The sequence below is a fragment of the Oryzias latipes genome, chromosome 22 (assembly GCF_053564925.1).
Source record: "Oryzias latipes strain Hd-rR chromosome 22, Olatipes_Hd-rR_3.1".
Classification (NCBI taxonomy): Eukaryota; Metazoa; Chordata; class Actinopteri; order Beloniformes; family Adrianichthyidae; genus Oryzias; species Oryzias latipes.
In genome coordinates, this window is record NC_136258.1 from 19,713,669 (window position 1) to 19,735,120 (window position 21,452).

A 21,452-nucleotide genomic window follows, 5' to 3' on the forward strand; every position below is an offset into this window, starting at 1 on the left:
TTTTCTTTGGATTTCTGAGATGAAAGGATGGAGGCTGAATTAGATTCTTTGCTTAAACACTGAGCACAGTCCTGCTAAAACCTGGACCTGTCCAGTTGAGTATTACACAGGACATGTGTGTAAGAGTGATCATTAGGACAACTTCACTTCCAGTATACTAGTTTTAACACTATGTCCTGCTAATGTCAGAACCTGTCCAGTTGAGTATTACACAGGACACGTGTGTATGAGCGCTTAATGGGACAACCTGCTTTGTCCTGTTCATGCTTCTAAAGGAATTTGTATCAAATACAGGCATCCTTTACTGTAGATGTTACCAGTGATCCATGTACCTTCATACTACTCAATATTAACATGCCTAAATGTTTCTACAATTACTAAATAGGTATTTAAACTGAAATTTACCTGCGGTGTGTCGTCTGGATAGGACCTGGAAGTGGGTGGATTCTCTTCTGCTGATTGACTTGGCTTTTCTTTGGATTTCTGAGATGAAAGGATGGAGGCTGAATTAGATTCTTTGCTTAAACACTGAGCACAGTCCTGCTAAAACCTGGACCTGTCCAGTTGAGTATTACACAGGACATGTGTGTAAGAGTGATCATTAGGACAACTTCAATTCCAGTATACTAGTTTTAACACTATGTCCTGCTAATGTCAGAACCTGTCCAGTTGAGTATTACACAGGACACGTGTGTATGAGCGCTTAATGGGACAACCTGCTTTGTCCTGTTCATTCTTCTAAAGGAATTTGTATCAAATACAGGCATCCTTTACTGTAGATGTTACCAGTGATCCATGTACCTTCATACTACTCAATATTAACATGCCTAAATGTTTCTACAATTACTAAATAGGTATTTAAACTGAAATTTACCTGCGGTGTGTCGTCTGGATAGGACCCGGAAGTGGGTGGATTCTCTTCTGCTGATTGACTTGGCTTTTCTTTGGATTTCTGAGATGAAAGGATGGAGGCTGAATTAGATTCTTTGCTTAAACACTGAGCACATAGTCCTGCTACAACCTGGACCTGTCCAGTTGAGTATTACACAGGACATGTGTGTAAGAGTGATCATTAGGACAACTTCAATTCCAGTATACTAGTTTTAACACTATGTCCTGCTAATGTCAGAACCTGTCCAGTTGAGTATTACACAGGACACGTGTGTATGAGCGCTTAATGGGACAACCTGCTTTGTCCTGTTCATTCTTCTACAGGAATTTGTATCAAATACAGGCATCCTTTACTGTAGATGTTACCAGTGATCCATGTACCTTCATACTACTCAATATTTAAATGCCTAAATGTTTCTACAATTACTAAATAGGTATTTAAACTGAAATTTACCTGCGGTGTGTCGTCTGGATAGGACCTGGAAGTGGGTGGATTCTCTTCTGCTGATTGACTTGGCTTTTCTTTGGATTTCTGAGATGAAAGGATGGAGGCTGAATTAGATTCTTTGCTTAAACACTGAGCACAGTCCTGCTAAAACCTGGACCTGTCCAGTTGAGTATTACACAGGACATGTGTGTAAGAGTGATCATTAGGACAACTTCAATTCCAGTATACTAGTTTTAACACTATGTCCTGCTAATGTCAGAACCTGTCCAGTTGAGTATTACACAGGACACGTGTGTATGAGCGCTTAATGGGACAACCTGCTTTGTCCTGTTCATTCTTCTAAAGGAATTTGTATCAAATACAGGCATCCTTTACTGTAGATGTTACCAGTGATCCATGTACCTTCATACTACTCAATATTAACATGCCTAAATGTTTCTACAATTACTAAATAGGTATTTAAACTGAAATTTACCTGTGGTGTGTCGTCTGGATAGGACCCGGAAGTGGGTAGATTCTCTTCTGCTGATTGACTTGGCTTTTCTTTGGATTTCTGAGATGAAAGGATGGAGGCTGAATTAGATTCTTTGCTTAAACACTGAGCACATAGTCCTGCTACAACCTGGACCTGTCCAGTTGAGTATTACACAGGACATGTGTGTAAGAGTGATCATTAGGACAACTTCACTTCCAGTATACTAGTTTTAACACTATGTCCTGCTAATGTCAGAACCTGTCCAGTTGAGTATTACACAGGACACGTGTGTATGAGCGCTTAATGGGACAACCTGCTTTGTCCTGTTCATGCTTCTAAAGTAAATGGTAAATGGCGTATACTTGTATAGCGCCTTTTTTCCTACAAGGACAAAGTGCTTTACAGTCACAGACCCATTCACCCAGTCACACACACATTCACACACTGGTGGCGGCTCCGCTGCCAAACACAGGCGCCTGCCTACCACCAAGGAATTTTTATCAAATACAGGCATCCTTTATGGTCGATGTTACCAGTGATCCATGTACCTTCATACTACTCAATATTTAAATACCTAAATGTTTCTACAATTGCTAAATAGATATTTATACTGAAATTTACCTGCGATGTGTCGTCTGGAGAGGACCTGGAAGTTGATGGATTCTCTTCTGCTGATTGACTTGGCTTTTCTTTGGATTTCTGAGATGAAAGGATGAAGAGTAAATCATATTCTTTAATTTAAATATAGAATTATACATTATTTTAAAGCATAACAATAACTTTACAGATACCTTGATTCTCCATGGCCATTCGGAGTCACCATAATTATAGGTGATTTCTTCTCCAGGACCAATATCCTTGATTGCAAATAAACAGAGATGGGGTTCTCCATTCACTCTGGTAATGGTCATTTTGCTGTTTGGGCTCACTTCATCATCATTTATTAGTCTTCCAAGTGACCCGTCCTCTCTAGCAGCATCAATACTAAAATATGAAGCAGACAATAAGTTATGCTACATAGGGAAGTTATTGAGCACATTGAGTATTTAAGACGAAATAACATTCCTGCTACAACCTAAAACTTCCATGGAACATTACAAATGTTTAACCTTGTCTTAGACTGTATTTCATCACTAAAACTACTTTTTACCAGTAAGAGAGTAGAGATGACATTACCATTAAAAAAGAAGATACATACCATAACAACTTTCCATTGAACTGGAAATCAAACATAAAAACCTTCAGGGCGTCATGGTAAACTTTCAGTCTGCTTTCTTGTTCCTTTTTTGATATGAGCTGTCCTCTGTATTCAAGAAGGAAATCTCCCTTTTGAAAGGGCCGGGAGCTGAACACACCTCGACCTACAAGTAACAAACACATCACAAAGAAAGGAGAGTAATAAAAAAAGAAACAATGCAAAGTTATCATAGAGCAGGGCTCCAGACTGCGACCAAAATTTGAGAGTGTGCGACTGAATTTTACACCCAGTCGCACATGTGCCACCAGTAAATTTGCCTCCCCCGCCCTCCGTATTTTGTATACATTAAACGTGGAAGGGGCACATCAATCATCAATGAAATAATCAATGAGACGCGAGGACGGACGGACGGACAGACAGACACACTCGCGCGAATACTCATGAGACTGGAGCACATGCGAGCGCACACTCGAGTGTCATTGAGGGATGCCTGAGGCGGCCAATGCGTGTGAGAAGAATAGGGAAAGTTACTGTAAGTGGCTAAAATGCGTGGAGGGGGAGGGGCCTAGAGATAATCGAGTGCGCGTTAACATCTGTGGGAAGGAAACAGAGACAAATATCATCACAACCTGATATGTGCGTCTGAGCTATGAGCAAGCAAACTATTGATTCGTTCTTCTGACCTGCGGCTAGTGTACCAGTGCCAGTCTACAGCAGGGGTCTCTAACTCGCAAAGCAAACCACGGCTCCCATCATGCACGGCTGTTACGGCAGCACACCACTCCCGCGGGAGATGGTCAGCTGAGGAGAATAAATGTCCCACACGTTCATGCCTGACAGCTAACGGGGCTCTAGCATTAAACACGTGTGAGCGACAACATGATTTAAAAAACCGGCGGGGAAAGTGCAACAATAGACGTGTTTAAGATGAACCAGTGCCCTGGGGGGGGGGGGGGGGGGGGGGGGCATGAGGGCAAAGCTGCAGCAAGACTGAAGGACAACAGGAATTAGGAGTTGTCCTTAACATTCAATTTTGATTTGATTTGATTTTTTTTTATTTGAAATGGTTTATTTCAAGCAATCAAATAGAAGTTATACACAGAAGCAATATAATCATCAGTTATACATTCATACAGTAACTAATCAAACTTAGGATAATTAGACATAATTAATAAATATTGCTTGAAAGGGAGTGGAAGGAAGCGAACTTATATAATTCCACCCCGTTATACTATAACCATTTTATTACATGATTTATCAATATCCGGTTCCTAGGTTTTATCAGACAGAATTAAGAATCATAAGGTATCAATAAGGCACATGCCAAAGATGAATTACTTAAGTACTACGTCAAAAATAACTATTTTAGAAATTAACATGGCAAATGCAGCATCTGAAATATATGCAAATTATGTTACTTTTAAAAGTCATTCATATGCTTTAAAAAATAATACTATACCAGTAAAATAGACAACACTGTTTCAGGAATTTTCATGGCAAAATTTCATCAAGTATCAAAAGTTAAAAACATGTGCAAAGTTATGCTACATTAGGAAAGATTTTTGAATCAATTTATCAATTTTAGGAGCTAGTGAAGTAATATCATCAAAAGTCAATCAATTTAAAAATTTTCAAAAGTGATTAATCATTTGTTTTACTCTTTTTATATATATATATATATTTTTTTTATAATAAAGTAATACTGTTGGGGAAAAATAAAAAGGGTCCATAAACTGTCGAATTGTCCAAGGTTGGCATTTCTTCTTTTACTGATAACAGCTGATCTCCTGGGTTCAAAACAGAGTTTATAGTTCTCTTCGATGTTATGTCTGCAGACATTAGATTCAGATCCATATCCTTCTTCAGCTGATATCAGCTGCGGTGAAAGTTGAGGTCAAGTTGTCTGCAGGTCAGAACTCTGCTGTTATTCAGGTGACGTCAGACGATGGAGAAAGTGATGATTCCTGGTGTCATATTTCTTGAAATTATTTGGCTTTAGTTAATTTAGTTTTAATATGCTTCCCCCCCTAAATATGATCTGTGATATTGCACCTTTTATAATTATTTTAATGTTTTGTAATGTATGTAGCCTTTTTTTAATCAGTTGGTATTTTAAATTATTTTAATTGATCAGTGAACTACAAAAAACCCATCAGGACACATGTCCCATAATGCAGTGTTTTTCAACCAGTGTGCCGCGGCACACTAGTGTGCCGTGGGAGATGGTCAAGTGTGCCGTGGTAAATTGCCCTCATTAACTGATTTAACAACATTTTCCATCTCCAGGATTTCAGTTCTTTGTTCATCCCTACAGGCCCTGATAAAACACTGAGTAGTTAGGAATATGAAAGATCGTAAAATACTTTTTTCTTTGTGTTTATTTGATTCTATTAAATACATTTTGATAAGAATGACGATACCACGATTTAGCCCCAGCTTCAGCTGTGTCAGGAAAAGTTCCGCCCCTTTAACTGTTTCCACCAATCATTCTTGGGATCTTAATCACATGTCATCAGTCTGACCAATCAGAAGTGGTTAAAGTCTTCACTTCCTTGCTCTAAATTCGCTGATAAAGTCTATTTGGTGTCGCCAACATGAATTTCCATCCTCTAATGTGTACATACATTTAAGTATTGTTTGAAACTGTGAAATGACTAAAAGGTTACTACGGTAATCACTTTGCTGCTAAAAACTTTTTTTATTCTAAATTTATGGTATTTTGTTTGCTATTTGTACTGTCATGACAGCGATGGTGCTGTCAGTTTAGCTTGTTGCATCTTTAAAAGTGCAGAATAAAATGTGACAATGAATTTGAAACAGCGCATTGTAATTTCGGCATCTATTATTAAAGTATTTATTCGTAATACAGTGGAGATTAGTAGATTTGGTTAGAATGTTGATTTAAGGTATGCCCCCTAAATTTTCTGGTTGTGCCCCTAAAATTTTAGTTGGGGGCCACAGTGCTCCTAGTGAAAAAAAGTTAGTCTGGAGCCCTGTATAGTGGGAACTGAATAGTCTATTTAATTCAGTTTTCTGATTGTAGGTTTTTGCTTTTGGGAGTGTGTGTGAATTAGGTTGCGCAATATAAATGAAACACTTAACTAATACACAATGACCATGCCAAAAATAATCTAGATAAAACTTAATTGAGGATCTGATTTGGGATCAATATCACATACTGCAAATAATGCTCTATGACAGAAGAACCTAAATTATGTGTTTTTCATGTTGATTTCAAACATTGAAAAAAAATTGCATAAATACTTCAGTGGCTCACCTTTAAATGAATCAATGTATCTAATATCAAATCCTTCCTTATCTTCACCCAAGGAGCAATAATACAAAGCATCTTGTCTGGGATTTCTTCTAGCCCTCTGTGGCCTCTGTGCTGCCATCTCCTGCAAAGACTATGTGTTAATTCAGATTTATTTATATAGTGCTTTTCCTGCTTTCAAGCATCTCAAAGTGCTTTCCACAGTAACATAAATAACAGTAATACGAAAAAGCATTCATAAATAAATAAAATAAAAACAAACAAATACATAAAAACATCAAAATCCAGCAACATGCACATCCCGCAAGTAAAATATACAATAAAATCATGTGGGCATGTAAGAACCAAGTAAAAGCTACGCTAAAAAGATTAGTTTTGAGCTTTTTCTTAAAAACCTTAATGGCTTAAGCGACTGCTATTGGGACAAGAGTCACCGTGAGACACTTATTTTAGGGATGTCTAACCAGCACCACAAAGTCCTGTAAAGACAATCATGCCATAAAGGTTGCACTGACCGGATTACATAATTATGCAAAACAGTGAAATTAAGTAATTAGGTAGGCGTGGGATTTTATAAGTTTGCTTCTTCCCACTCCTTTTCAAGCAATCAAACTCTACTAACTTTAGTTAATTATCACAAAAAATGAATGAACCATATGTGACATAAGTGTGTTTTATTTTTTTCTAATCAATGCATTTAATTGTTTCTGTGATGAGTTTGAAATAATTGTGTTTTGTCCTGTATTTTTTACGCCTGAAATATACCAATCAATCATTATTGATATTAGCTAGTTGACAAGAACCTCAGTATTTACCTAAAAGTTAAAACCCCAGTCATACAGATGAACACCGAACACAGAAAACCGCACTATTTAAAGAGCACTTGATGAATTTAATGGTTTTTAAAAGGTACACATTAAACCAAAGCCATTCGGTAACATCACAAAACGAAAGTCAATGCAAAGATGTAAGCCGGCGGTCCTGGCTGCAGCGCAATGAAAAGCGGACAAGCTAGTTCGAAAGAGAGGCGGCGAAAGTCCGCGAAAGTGAAAAACAACAAACATTACTTGAAAGGATGTTTCTTACCTGGTCCACAGTCAGGTGATACGACATTAAACCAAGCAATTCACACCACAAAACGAAAGTCAATGCAAAGATGTAAGCCGGCGGTCGAGCGCAATGAAAAGCGGACGAGCTAGTTCGAAAGAGAGGCGGCGAAAGTACGCGAAAGTGAAAAGAAACACACATTACTTAAAATGATGGTTCTTACCTGGTCCACAGTCAGGTGATACGTTTTGCATTAATTCCTTTCCGCTAGAGAATCTGGCTGCAGAAGAAATTATTCCGCTCGAGGATCGTTAGCCGAAAGTTCTTGATCAGATCAGATGAGGCGTACACGTGCGTACCAACCAGCGCAAACGTCCGCTACTGCCCCCTACTGCTGTGGAGTGTGAATCTTTAGTGAACCATCAGGTCTCCCAGAAGTCTGCAAGCTTTAAAACTCCCACGACTGCAATTTTGACGGGTGGCCTTCTGGCCAATGGAAGGCCAGACTAAATGATGATGTTATGTATTGATGAAAAATTCAGCTTTTTATAGACAACTGTCTTTTTTTATCCACTCCCTAAAATGACCCCTCTCTTTCAGCTCCCAAACAGTTCTTCAAGTTGCTTCTCAATTATTTTTTGCCAGGCCCCCCCTAGGAAAAAGAAAATGTTTCGCGCCCACCTAACCCCCACCCCCCCACACACTCGTGCAGTGACAATATATATATTAGGTAAATATCTATAAAAATTGTGTAAGTATACTTAAAATTGTATCTTTTAACATTAACAAAAGAAAAAAGAAAAATGAATCCTTTTTCAAATTTCAAATCATATTAACTTTATTTTGTCACACAGAAACCCTGTTCTAGTCTTAAGCAGAAAAGAAGTTTAAAGTGCCTGTATTAAAGTACTATTTGAGAAGCACTGATTTACTGATTATGACTGACAATTTTTTTATACTAAATACTAAACAAATTCAAAGTGAAATACTGGGCATGCCAACCAAAATACAATGGGCAAAAATAAATAAATACATAAATAAAAAAATGTTTTAAAAAAAAAGTTTTTTATTTGTATTTATCTATTTTGTCACAACCAGGGTTGGCATTGAAAATTACCAATTCCCTTAGCTTGGAGGAGCTGGTCTGAATTCTTCATTGTGTGAATGCTTCAAAGCATTCGCACAATAGTGACCCTGTTTACCTTTAGTATTGTTCTTTATATCTTTTTCTGTATTTTTTTTACATAAAATCTTGAGTACACTTTTAGCAATTTATGCAATCCTGGTATCAAAATGTTCAGCACGCTCAGGAGAAGGATGCTTAGTCTTTTGGTATTGGTAAAACCTTACGGTCTTTACGATATTACACAATTTACACCAATTGTAGCTCCCTAGAAAATGAATAGGATTTTCTTTTTAAAAACCTTTAAAAACGGTGTTTCCTTTTAAACCCTTTGGTATCAAAACACTCAGTAAGTTAAAGACATTTATGCTTGTACTTATGTTATTCGTATTTTTTACGGTTTTTAAAATTTAGTCAATTTATGCTAATTTACTAGCCTCATTGAAAATTATGGGAATTTTTTTAAAATCCTTTACAAAATGTGTTCACTTTTGAAGCGTATCCAATATTTGTATCAAAACATTCAGCAAGTTAAGCACATTTATGCTTGTATTGACAAAGTAGAGGTTGAAGCATTCATCAGTGGATCTCTTCCTAACATCGATGGGGTGTCACTCAAGTTTAGCCATCTGTTTCAGCTGAACAATTGGCTCTCCAGAGAGTGTGCTTCCAGAGGATTCCATTACATTGAGAACTTCAATACATTCTGGAAACGAAAGGACCTATTCATGGGAAGAGGCCCACACCTGAACAGAGGTGGAGCAAGAGAGTTAGTGAAGAACCTCCTCCACGCTCTGGGGCATAGAGGCCAAGGCAGTAAGGAAGGACCGAGCCAGTGTCCCAGGAACCACAGCACAACAGCAACAACAATTACCTCCACCACCATCGGTCAATGACTTGGATCCAGCAGCACCAGCACCACAACCACCTCCATCTAAGGACTCAGCTGCACCAGCATCACAACAACCACCGCCAGCTAAGGACCCAACTGCAGAACCACAACAACAACCACCAGATTTGGCTCCAGAAATACCAACATCTGACCAGCTGTGGGCGCCGCCTGCTACATTTACTCCCAGTGAAGACTCACTTTCCTTTTCGTCCCCCCCACTTTCACCCATGGCCCTACCTAGCCATTTTGATAGCCTGATTAAGTCAGGAATTAAGATGGCTCCCCTAACACCTGTGAGCCTCACACCACACAGGAGCTCTCCTCCTACCCCTCCAGCGCCCCCTCCTTATCCTTCACCCAAAGTCCCTCCAACACGTCCTTCATCCAAAGCCCCTCCAACACGCCCCCTCCGTCGTTCACCCAAATCCCGTCCAGCTCCCGCTCCTCCTGGTCCATCACCCAAACTACCCTCAACTCAACCTCTCCTGCGCACCTCTAGACGTGCTATCCCCCAGAGCTAGGATGAAACGGGCCCCCAGTGTCCTAGGAAAGGTTATGTCAAACTGGGGCCCTGTGATGAACAACTTCCTTCTGGTGCTATACCTGTAGTTGCACTATGTAGAATGCAAAAAAGGGCAGTTAGACTGTCCAATCAAAGAAATCTAGTCCATATCCCCTGCAAGAAGGTTTTGACCAGTCCCAAGGAAACTAATCTCAAACTTGCTGCACTCAATGTCAGATCTTTATGCAACAAATCTTTTAAAAAATTTTAAAAAAATTTTAAATCAATAATCTTATCTCTTCTTTTAATCTTGATTTTATGTTATTAACTGAAACATGGCTTGACAAAAACACAGGAAACATAGTTCTAGGTGAATCAACTCCCCCCAACTACAAACATGAATCGGAAATACGAGAAAATAAAAAGGGTGGAGGCGTTTCTGCACTGTTTAGAGATAATATTGCAACCCGCAGACTATCATTTGGTGTGTTTTCATCATTTGAGTATGTGTCCTTTAAGATTGAGTTAAAACAAACTCCTCCCTTACTCTGCATAGTCATGTACAAACCTCCTCAGCACAGCCAAAGTTTCATTGATGATTTTACTGAAATGCTCTCAGTTGTGTGCACAGACTTTGATGGTCTAGTCATTACAGGTGATTTTAATGTTTATGTTGATAATGTCAATGACAGAAATGCAAAAGAGCTCAATGCTGTCCTTGAAACCTTTGATCTAATTCACCATGTGAGTTGCCCCATCCACAGCAGAGGGCACGCTCTGGACCTGCTCATCACAAAGGGGGTTAATATTTACAACGTCAGTGTGGTTGATGTTGCCCTCTCTGATCATTTCTGTGTATTCTTTGACCTGTCTGTTGCTCCCAAACCACCGCCTGGCCCTGCAGTTGTCCAAAGGAGACAAATAAATGAGAGCACTAGGGCACAGTTTGTAGAAATGATAGACCCTGAAAACACCTCTGGTGCCAATGTTGATGAAATGCTGAATTCTGTTACTTCTAGCATCTTGAATGTTCTGGATGCCATTGCCCCTATGAAGGTTAAATTGAGAAAACATAGACAGAAAGCTCCCTGGAGGAACGATGATCTAGTCAGGGCACAGAAACAACAGTGCCGCAGACCTTAGCGAAAGTGGCGCAAGTCAAAACTCCAGGTTCATTATGAAATGTATAAGGGGGAGTTGTACGCTTACAACCAGATCTTATGCAGAACAAGGGAAAGGTACTTCTCTGAAATCATTGGAAGTTGCAGCAGCAACTCTCGTGTCCTGTTCAGAACAGTAAACAGATTAACTAACCCTCCAACCCAGCTACCAATAGAACTGGTTTGCACACCAAAATGTAATGAGTTTGCTTTATTTTTTAATGACAAGGTTCAGGGCATTAAAAAAGCCATCAACTCCACAACACATATAACTATCCAACGGCCACCTACTCACTCTAAGCTGACTCACTTTGTACCTGTCACTGACCAAACTGTCCAAGAGACCATCACCCGTCTGAGCTCGTCTACATGCTGCCTTGATGTGTTACCCACTAGATTTCTAAAGTCTGTCCTGAACAGTGTGTTGCCACCAATTATTCAAATAGTTAACATGTCTCTTCAATTTGGAATATTTCCAGAGGTCTTAAAAACTGCAGTCATTAAACCTCTCCTGAAGACAAGCGGTCTTGATCCCACTGTACTGAATAATTACAGACCTATCTCTAATCTGCCATTTTTAGGAAAAGTCCTTGAAAAAGTTGTCTACCAACAGCTCACTGATTTTCTCTTATTAAACAATTCATTTGATGTTTAACAGTCAGGTTTTAGACCCCATCATAGCACAGAAACTGCTCTTATCAAGGTAACCAACGACATCCGCCTGAACAATGATGATGGCAAAGTCTCTGTCTTAATCCTGTTAGACCTGAGTGCTGCCTTTGATACTGTTGATCATGGGATCCTTTTTCACAGACTCCAAGACTGGGTTGGCATCTCTGGATCTGCCCTAAGTTGGCTCAAGTCTTATCTAGAAGACAGGAAATATTTTGTTGAAATTGGGAGTTGTGTCTCAGACTACATGGCCTTGACTTGTGGTGTGCCCCAGGGATCGATCCTGGGACCCCTTCTGTTCAACCTCTACATGCTGCCACTAGGGCAGTTAATACACAGTAATAACATATCTTATCACAACTATGCAGATGATACTCAGCTCTATGTGTCACTGACAACAGGTGAATATGGGCCGGTGGATACACTCAGCCACTGACTCCAACAGATCAGTGCGTGGATGCAGAACAACTTTCCCCAGCTAAACTCAAACAAGACCGAAGTTATTATTTTTGGCCCACAGAAACAAAGAGAAAGTGTCAGCAGCTACCTTCATTCTCTGTCTCTTAAACCCTCAAATCAAGTCAGAAATCTAGGGGTAATCATGGACTCTGACCTAAACTTTAACAGTCATATCAAGTCAGTAACATCAGCGGCATTTTACCATCTGAAAAACATTGCCAAAATCAAAAACATAGTGTCAAAGCCAGACCTGGAGATATTTATTCATGCATTTGTCTCCAGTAGTCTAGACTACTGTAACAGCCTGCTCACCGGCCTCTCCAAACGAGCTGTAAAACAGCTTTAGTACATCCAGAATGCTGCTGCTCGAGTCCTGACCAGAACCAGGAAGTATGATCACATTAGTCCTGTGCTCAGGTCTCTGCACTGGCTCCCTGTACCTCAAAGAATAGACTTCAAAGCAGCTCTGCTTGTGTACAAGTCTCTCCATGGCCGAGCACCAAAGTACATCTCTGACATGTTAGTGCCATATGAATCATCTCGTACTCTGAGGACCTCAGGGGCCGGCCTCCTGTTGATACCCAGAGTCAGAACTAAACAAGGGGAATCAGCGTTTCAATATTCTGCAGCTAAAATCTGGAACAGACTCCCTGAAGTCGTAAGACAGGCCTCTTCTGTGTTCATGTTCAAATCTAGACTTAAAACATTTCTGTTTAGCCGTGCATATGACTGAAAGGTCCTATCTGCACTTTTCTTTCCTCTCCTTCCTTTATTTTTAAATCAATTTTCAAATTTTTTCTTTTCTTTTAAAGTAAATTTTACGTTGATTATTTCTATGATGTATTGTGATTTTAATGCATTTTTCTGTTTTGTGAAGCACCTTGAATTACTTTGTGTACGAATTGTGCTATACAAATAAACTTGCCTTGCCTTGCCTTATTAATGGTATTTGTATTTTTACAATTATGATTTTTCGCAAGGTATGCCATTTTTATTTTTTATTTAATTTTTATTCATTAATAAAAACATATAATATAAACTTAAGTTGTAAACTCAAGCATGATAGAGAAGGAAAAAAAATGAAAAGGGGACAGAAACAGGAAAAACTTATTTTGTCTGGCCCTTTAACAATCAATAAATCAATCAATAAAAAAAGAAAGATACAGACACACAAGCATTCGGCTGATTCAGTATACAATAAGAGAAGATTGGGAAAGAAAAAAACAAAATCTTATAATTACATCAACCAGTGTGAAATGAACACCGTACCTCAGGGATGAGTAATTGTTATTTGTCTTAGTTTTCATTTATTTAATTGATTAAACTGGTTTTAATGTAGTTTTTAAGACTTGATACCGTTGTAGCATTTTTAATTTCTATGCTTAATTTATTCCATTTATCAACTCCATATATTGATACACATCGTTCTTTTAGCAGTATTCTGTGTTTTGGTTCAACAAATATCTCATGTCCTTTTAGATTAAATTTACTTTTTTTCATGTATCTTTTCATTCAATTAGGAGGAAGGCATTTCATATTTACTTTATACATACATTTCAAAATATTAAAGTTTATAAGATCAAAAAGTTTTAATAGTTTTAATTTAATAAATAATGAATTAGACAGGTCCGTATAATTACTTTTTGTAATAATTCTTATTGCTTTTATTGCAATATGTAGATTGGATGAATATATGTTTTATAAGTTGTACCCCAAATTTCTATACAGTAGTTCAGGTATGGCATAATCAAGGAATTATATAATAGATATATTATGAACTACTGTCTGAGAACCATTTTACTTTGTGTAGTACAGCAATTGCTTTTGCTATTTTGGATTTGACATTGTTAATTTGTGGTTTCCAAGATGGCTTTTTGTCTATAATAACTCCTAAAAAATTTACTTCTTTAACTTTTCTGATATTAATATTATCTATGTTTAATTTAACTGTATTTGTATTTTTATTACTAAATATCATATAATATGAATTGTCACTATTTATTGATAGTTTATTTCCGTCAAACCACGATTAAATTTTTCCTAACTCAATCTGCACCACCTCTATCATATGTTCAATATTGTCTCCCGTGTAATAAAAGGTTGTGTCGTCTGCAAATAAAATGGAATCAATTTTTTGGGATATTGAGTTTAAATCGTTTTTATAGATATTAAATAGTTTGGGCCGAGGACTGACCCTTGAGGTACACCACAGGTGATATGAGATAAATTAGATTTGGTGTTGTTTATTTGTACATATTGTTGTCGATCTTTTAGATTTTAGGGCCACCCCTTTGATCCTGTACCTGCTAAGTTTTTGAAGGAGAACCTGGTGATTTATTGTGTCAAATGCTTTTCTGACGTCTATAAAAATGCTAATGCGATGGTTCTTTTTGTCAATTGATTCTGATATTTCATTAGTGCCATTGTTGTTGAATGTTTTGCTCTAAAACCATATTGACTGTTGCATTTAATATTTTCTTTATTCAGGAATCTGTCTAGTCTATCTACATATCTTTTTTCTAGTATTTTGGAGAACTGGGACAGCAGAGATATTGGCCTGTAGTTGGAAAAAACATGTTTATCTCCATTTTTGTAGAGTGGTAAGACCTTGCCAATTTTCATCTTGTCTGGAAAGACTCCGAGTGTGAAAGATAAAGAATAAAGAATAGCTTAAAGGATGTATAACATAGTCAATTATGTCTTTTATCAGTGTCATATCTAGGTCGTCACAATCAGTAGACCTTTTGTTCTTACTCCCTTTTACACATTTTTTTATTTCTTCACTAGTTACTGGGTATAATAGCATGGTGTTTGAATTATTCTTTATATTTGAAGTAATATTATAGTCCGGTTTGTTTGGAATACAGTTTGCCAAGTTTGGTCCAAGATTTACAAAATAATTGTTAAATTCATTTGCTATTTTATTTATTTCATGGATTTCCATTTGTCCATTATCAAAATAATTAGTTACTGGTGGGCCTGTTTTATTCTTTTTTATTATTCCACATGTTTCCTTGATGTTGTTGCTGTTGTCTTCTAATAATTTACTGTAGTAGTCTTTTTTTTCACAGTTTACTAACCTCAATGAAAATGAATAGTAATTATTTCAAATCCTTTAAAAACTTTATGCGCTTTTAAAACCTATGCAATATGGGTATCAAAATGTTCAGCTAATTCTAAGTTAATATAAAAGTTTAGCAATGAGTATTCTAGCTTTTCTATTGTCTTCCTTTTTTTTGGGCGAATTATGAGTTAAGCTAGGATTTTAGCAACGTGTAAGTTTTTTTTAGCTAATTTGGGAAATATTTAGGTTCTTTGGATTAATTCTGAGTTGAGATATTATTTTAGCAACATGTTAGCTTTTTTGGCTAACATGCTGAGGTATTTTGGGCTAATTCTGAGATAATATTTTAGTAACCCGCTAGCTTTTTTTTAGCTAACCCTTCCGCTCTCTTTGGGGCCAGCCCTTACACTTCTGCTCATCGCAAAATGTGACATTTCTTCTGATCAATCCGGACCGGACTGGTCCTCTCTTGGCCAGTTTAGTATGGTCCAGGCTATTCAAGTGAGCATTTCCATTGAGTGTGTGAAGGAGCATCAAGGCGTATACCATAGCATGACATAGCTTTGTGTTTAAACGGTGTGACTACAGTGATAAGCAACAATGGCAGTTGTGCAAAAGTGTGTGAAATAAACTGCTACAAACGGTGCCATAATTTGGTGCTTAATTTGATTGACATGTCAATCACTTCTACTCTCGTCAGTACTTTGAAGTTATAGCCAATCCTTTTGCCTTTCCTGTGATTGTAGGTCACTGACGAGGCGAGCACGAGAGCGCATGCCGCGCAGAGCTTGAACGTCTGGCTGTATTTCACAGCAGATCACAGAAGTTAGATAGAAAAAACAGAGAGCATTGTTTTTGGTGACACCTCTACAGCAGACTATACTGCTGTTAGAAATATAGGGGTTATATTTGACAGTTGCTTTAAATTTGACAAACAGATTGACATTGTCTTTAAAAGTTGATTTTATCACTTGCCCCTTTTAACTAAAGCTAAACCTTCCTGGTGCAGTAATCTTGAAATAGTTACTCACACCATGATCCCCTCCTGCATAAATTACTGCAACTCTCTGGACTTTGGTGTCAGCCAGCATGTACTGAACCGCCTCCAGTTAGTCCACAATACATCAGCACAACTGATAACTAGAACATCCAGACATGAACATATCACTCCAGTACTCAGGTCACTTCACTGACTTCCTGTTCTTTTTAGAATTTAGTTTACACTTTTAATGTTAAGCTCTTCGTGGTTTTGGCACAGTTTACGTAACTGAGCTAACTGTCCACGGCCATTCTTGAGTTTTAACCAGTATCTGCTTAATGTGTCCAGGTCAAAACAGAATTGCTGGGGTGAATGTACTTTCCCCTTTGTATCTTGCCCTCAGTTATGGAATAAAATTCCTGCAGAAATGTGCATGATATCTGACCTTAACAGTTCAAAATGTAAATTAAAAACATTCTTTTTTAGAAGTTTTTTTTAATGATTAGAAGTTGGTGTTTTTTATTTTCTTCAATTTGCTCTATTGCATTATTGTTAGTCTTTTATATATTTTATTGTTGCCTACTTTTTGTAATTGTATGCTGTTTTTATTTGGTTTTTAACATTCCTAATTTTAAGCTTTGTTTTTTCTTCTATTGCGATGCACTTTGGTTCACCTAAAGGCATTGTAAAGAGCTATAGAAATAAAGCTTCATTATTCAAGCAAAACAAGACAGAATTTGCAATGTGTTGAATACTTTTTCAAACCACTTTGTATATTTAATTTCCTTTGTGTGATAGTTAATAATACTTGAAACCTATGTAAAAATAATATAAAGCTTTATGTGTCATTTTAACAACAATTGAAAGGCTAATTATGAGCATTTCTCAGTATTCCAGCTGACAGTCACCATACATGAATAAGAAGGACAGTGTAATAATTACCAGGACATAACTCATTAATATTCACACATGTGTGAATATTAATGAAGTCCTGCTATACCACATGCAGCCTCTAGGGGCGTAGTGAGTCATACACAGGTGAGACACAAAAACGGGTATATATGTACTAAGAGGTCTTTTTCATTTTTTTGTTTTTTTTTGTTCTATAGGGTTAGTAGACCAATAGGAACCCTTCTACAGTCTTAGATTTTCTTAAGAATTAGGAGGACACTGGCCCTGTCCTACTAATTCAAAATGTCCTTCCAGTGTTGCGTGTATTCTGATCATTTGTCCTGCTAATGCAGGAAAACAAACGCACACACACACACACACAAAGCAGATTCACAGACCTGCTGTCCACATAATTGCCTCATTAGTGTGTGGTGGTCAGGTATGGCATAAATGCAAACTTTAGTCAAGTGTGTGTGCAAATCCGATTGCTTGTTTGACACTCTTTATTTGTGTGATCAAAAACCCCCGGAATTACAGCCAGGGCTTCCATACTGAAATGGAAATTTAAGGATAGCTAACGCATTTACAACGAGGTGAAGTTCGGAACAGATGGTGCACCAACCGGAGACAAACTTTATATATCATTTATATACATTTATTTGTTTACATTTGGGAAACAGCATGCGGTTCTGACCTCTTCATAGACGATTTGCTGAGGAAATCAGTGACAATGAGAAGACATAGCTTGCTTGTGAAGTTTGGAAGAATTGGATTGGGGGATTTACAAATAGTAAAGTACACCCACACATTACGTTCAATTTGAGAATAACTGGTCTAAAACTTCAGTTAAGATGCTAAAAATAAGAACAAAAAGTCTGTTTAAAAAAATTAAAAGACTGCTTTACTCATTTTTTAATAGGAACTTGCTTATCAGGTAGCAGTGGATGGAGTTTATTTATTTATTTTTACTAAATCTGGGTTTTGTTTGTTTGCATATGTTCTTTAAAAAACTTTGTGCAAAAAATAAGAATTAAAGTGGATTTCCAACAACTTCTTTTTCATTACGTAACTCTTTTGGTCAGCTACGAGTCTCTTGAAAAAAAATAAAAATAATAAAAACTTTATATTTACATGCTGAAACTTCATTAGCAAAATGTTGCCTAATTCTGCAGGAAAATATATGTAAACTAAGGGTGTTAAGGCCCGTTCACACCGGGACGAATTTGTTTAACGCCTCGTGACTAAACAAAAGGCACCAATGAGAGTGTGCACACCGACGCGAAAAAACGCCACGCGTCAAAGCGTCAAAAAAAAAAAACGCCTCGGGTTCGTTTTTTTTTTCCGACGCGTCGCGTCGAAATCTATTCGACCAATGAGAATAGCGCTTTTGCACACGTATCTGGAGCTTCTGAAGTTACAGTAAAACACAACTTGGGGGCGCTCAAACACAAAACTGCCTTGCTGAGCACACATACCAGCGAAGAAGATAGACGCCGAGTAGCGTCTACACTGCCGCGAAGAAATAATGACGGACATTCTAAAATATCCCCGAACCAAGCACCAGTTGGAGCTACTGATGCTTGAAATATTCATGTTTTCTTTGTATTATTCTGACTAGCGCGTAAATACTTGCTCTCTTCTTCTGAGTGAAAAGCGACTTTAAGAAGCATAAAGTTGCGCAGCGCCACCTTGTGTACAGGAGTATTTCTGTTTACATTAAGCGCCATCTAATGTCAGTTAAGGAAATTGCATGTTCGCTCAGCTCATCGTCAGTGAAAATCGCCTGGGTGTGAACACAAAAAACGTGGCGAAAAACGCTGGCGAATAACGCCTGGCGAATATTCGTCCCGGTGTGTACGGGCCTTAAGAAGGAAAATGACCAGTTAATATGTAATTGAAGTTTCTGAACCAATACAAAGATACAGTAAATGCTGTTTTAAAGGTATATTGTAAATATTTATTCACCCCAAAAACGTATGTACATCCAATTTTTTTCTTTAGAAGAGTTCCAATTTCAACCTGTTTCATTATTTTTGTGTGTTTTAAATCTGAAGAGACAGCAAACCTAAAGTACCTTTGGTAAAACTTTCATGTCAGCAATTTCCAGTAGCGTTTTGCCCTCATAAAAAAATCATCCTCTTGTTGAGCTGCGGTGAGATGTCAGCCGTGACATTTATGACTGACACATTTGATCTTGGATTTCTGGCCATTTCGAGGAGTTTGATGATGGAGTCAATCAAGTCGATGATGGAACCTCATGGGGTTTTTGTAAGCTTGCAAGTACACAAGTAAGGACCCTGCATTCACGGCAGTCGGTAAAAATAAATGCTTTTTAGTACAGCAGACACATTAATACCAAAGTGTTGCATAATGGTGCAAAACCTCTTTTCTCCATGACAGAGTCCACATTGATTATAAGGGTTCTATTTCAGCTCAAAGCCGCTTTCACTGCCTCAAAAAACCACTGGACATACATTAATTGCGTAAACACTAATTGCGGTTGAGGAATTAAGATCGTCGAAAGAATGTAAACACGGGAGCTAAAGCTCTGATGTTAAGGAGTAAAAGATACTCCAATCATCTTTTCATTTATTATAAAATTGTTCCCAGTGGTCATATAAAATATGATTATGCTGTTTTTAGCCAAAATCCAAAGACCTACACAGAAATGCAATTTTACATTGAATTTTCTTTCTATCTGTCCTCCGTCATCAGAGACTGCACTTCCCATAAAAAGTTCTTATTTTGAAAAAACAGATGCATTTGAAAATTGGCTGGTCCTGCTGATCCTCCATATGTAACAAACTAAGTATATATCTTTTTAAATATACTTAAATAAGCGGCACAGTTAAGTAAATACATTCATTTTTTCTTAAAAAATAGAAGCAAGGGTTAGAAAGCTTCTACTTGTGCACATAAAACCAATAATCAGTTTTCTTACGTCTCAGCACTCAGAACATTTAGCTTTTTCTTTCCATTTTCTTTGCTCACACCTGGTTCTGGTACTGACCTCAGCTGTGTCATCCTTGCTGATTACTCCTCCCTTCATAAAGCCGCTCGCTTTCCGGCTGATTTCTTCCAGACGGTGTCCTGTCTTGGTTTCAGTTGCAGTTGCAAGCGTTTCATTTATGTTTTGGGTTACTGCCACTTCCTTGGTTCTGTTTGACTTTGCAGTTTATTTAAATTAGTGACATTTTTGCTGTCCTGCATATGGGTCTTCATAACTAAAGTTTGTAAAGCATGACATGTGGCCTTTGCTGTAGCCATATTTTGACGTCTTACAACATCAAAAGAAACACATTTTTTGTGTGTGTATGAAAGTGTTTGGACAACATGAATTATTTCACCAGCCTGTTTAAAATGTATTTTTTTCTCTTTTCGAAAGCACATTTTTGATTTTTAAGTTTAAACCAGAGGTCTGCAACCTGGAGCCACATGCTGCCGTTTTATACCTTCATTGTAGCTTTTTGGCTTTGAAAAAATAATGCTGACAGTCTGAAGGTATTTTAGGTTTAAGATTTGTGTTTTTTTTATTTTATTCATCCATTTATTTTATTTTTTAAATAAAGGTGATCTTAGAGTTAAAAAAATCATTTTTTTGTGACAATAACACATCTGACAAGTAAACATAAGTATGGTAAAAGGCTTGATCAGTGTTCTATATTCTTGTGTCTAGTTCATGTTCATAGACAAAATTCTTTAAGTATAAATAATTTTATATCTACTGCAGTAGGAGGATCTACTTTGAAAAATGTTGAATTTTATTTTGAAAGGAACTTTTGAGGTGCTGTCAAAAGTAATCTAATAAAAAATATAGCATTTTTATAATTCAATTATCGTCTATATTTATAAGCCGCTTCTTTAAAAACGTATGGCTTAATTGCCACAAAGTGTTTTGTATTTTTATTTAATTTTTAAAACTGTGTAGTACAGGGGTCTTCAAAAACTTTTTGCAAAGAGGGCCAGACCCTTTATAATAAATTAGAATGAACTAATAATGATACAATAAATTGGATAAACAAAGTAAAATGAACTATTTAAAAGAACATTTTATTGCAATGGGAGAAATGGCAGGAATCATCAGAAGTTCCTGTTCTTGTAGACATAACATTTTTTGAGTAGGCTGCTGTTGACCTGTGATGTTTTTTAAAGGCTCTCTTTAAATTCTCCTTGTTTTGTGTTATTGTTTTAAATATTGACTCAATTATGTTATGGGTAAACTAATTTGGTGGTTGAGTTATTGGGAATGTTAAAAGTACTTTTAAAACAGAAACTTTACAAAACAAATACATTTCGGAGTTCTTTCAAGTCTTTTGGATGTGTAAAATCTAACATGAGGGGCTGCAAGTTTAATTTTATTACGTTTTCACTACTTCT

General features: G+C 37.2%; 2 long non-coding RNA genes across 2 annotated transcripts; both read right to left on the reverse strand.

The window, feature by feature from the left end:
• Positions 1-874: 874 nt before the first annotated feature.
• Positions 875-1,892, reverse strand: LOC144989203 (uncharacterized). The gene is made up of 3 exons (XR_013653350.1): positions 1,815-1,892; positions 1,346-1,423; positions 875-952 (listed from the first exon to the last, which is right to left on the reverse strand). It is a non-coding gene; the product is annotated as an uncharacterized LOC144989203 (long non-coding RNA).
• Positions 1,893-2,435: 543 nt separating this feature from the next.
• LOC144989202 (uncharacterized) lies at positions 2,436-7,696 on the reverse strand. Its single transcript, XR_013653349.1, has 5 exons — positions 7,557-7,696; positions 6,290-6,410; positions 3,013-3,175; positions 2,606-2,798; positions 2,436-2,513 (listed from the first exon to the last, which is right to left on the reverse strand). It is a non-coding gene; the product is annotated as an uncharacterized LOC144989202 (long non-coding RNA).
• Between the last annotated feature and the right edge of the window lie 13,756 nt (positions 7,697-21,452).